Here is a 1304-nt window from a genome sequence, read left to right as displayed (position 1 = left end):
ATGTCTGGCTCCAGGATCCCCAGCACCCTGCCCCTCTTGCTGTTGCTGGTCTCTGTCTCCCTCCTCCCAGGGCCTGAAGCTGCTCAGACTGAACCAAGGATTTTCACCAGTGAATGGGTCATTATTCTAGAAAACATCGTCCTCCCTATTGTCCTGCAGTGTAACCTCACCTCCAGCTCTCACTTACATACAGCTACTGGACAAAGAATGGGGTAGAGCTGCCAGTCACGCTTAAGAATGCCAGCAACATGGAATACAGGATCACTAAGCTGAGAGCTGAGGAATGAGGGGTATTCAGGTGAATACCACTGCGTCTATTACTTTGGAAGTGGTACAAAAGCGAAAGCCACCATTGAAGTCAAAGCTGCTCCTGACATCACTGGCCATAAACGGAGCGAGAAGCAGAATGAAAGGCAGGATGCCAGGATGTACTGCAAGGCCGTTGGTTACCCCCACCCACCCAGAGTGGGTATGGCAGAAGAAGGAGAATGGTCGGTTCTCGGAGATTAATAATACTACTGGCCGCTTCTTTGTAATCAAAAAGGAAAAGTAAGCTGAATTCAATGAACATTGTGAACCTCCAGATTACAGAAGACCCTGGCGAGTATCAGAGTAATGCCACCAACTCCATGGGCTCTGTGACCCGTCGTCACCATCCTCAGGGTAAGGAGTCACCTGGCCCCGCTCTGGTCTTTCCTAGGAATTCTGGCTGAAATGATCATCATCGTGGTGACCATTGTGGTGTAAGAGAAGAGGAAAAGCCCAGATGAGGTTCCTGGGCCAATGAAAACCAACTCCACCAACAGCCACAAAGATAAAAACTTGCACCAGAGAAACACAAATTAAGTACTGCTTCTAATATCTTTAGGTTCCTGAAACTGGTGGCAACATGACCTGCTCAATTTTCTGCTCGGACCTCTCTGGTTCTAGAACTCCCATTTTCTCCCCTTTCAAGTGTGCAGCACCACGACTGTCCAAGCCTTTCCGTTAAGGATGACTCCCCAGACACATTTTAAACAATGCTTCAGTGTAGAAGGTGTAAACTATTTTGGGCTTGATGTGCTGTGAATGTTGCGCCCCGCCCTTGCTGAAATATTTAAATAGAAGTGAAAAGGTTCCCTGAGGAGCAGATTATGCATGTGCCATTTTTTACTGACTGCCACTGTTAAATTGGAAAGCTCTAAAATGCACTGCTGCCATCTAGTGATACATATTTGTAAAGTAGAGCAAAACCTACAGATATATACACTACATACACACACACACACACACACACACACACACACACACACACTTATTTCTAC

General features: G+C 46.7%; 1 pseudogene; it reads left to right on the top strand.

The window, feature by feature from the left end:
• On the top strand, positions 1-846 carry LOC102843170 (annotated as a pseudogene).
• The last annotated feature ends 458 nt before the right edge of the window (positions 847-1304 follow it).

This window comes from Elephantulus edwardii, unplaced genomic scaffold, assembly GCF_000299155.1.
Source record: "Elephantulus edwardii isolate Elephantulus edwardi_28Jun2011 unplaced genomic scaffold, EleEdw1.0 scaffold00005, whole genome shotgun sequence".
NCBI classification, from domain to species: domain Eukaryota; kingdom Metazoa; phylum Chordata; class Mammalia; order Macroscelidea; family Macroscelididae; genus Elephantulus; species Elephantulus edwardii.
Note: the sequence above shows the minus strand (reverse complement) of the source record. Positions and strands in the feature narration are given on the sequence as shown.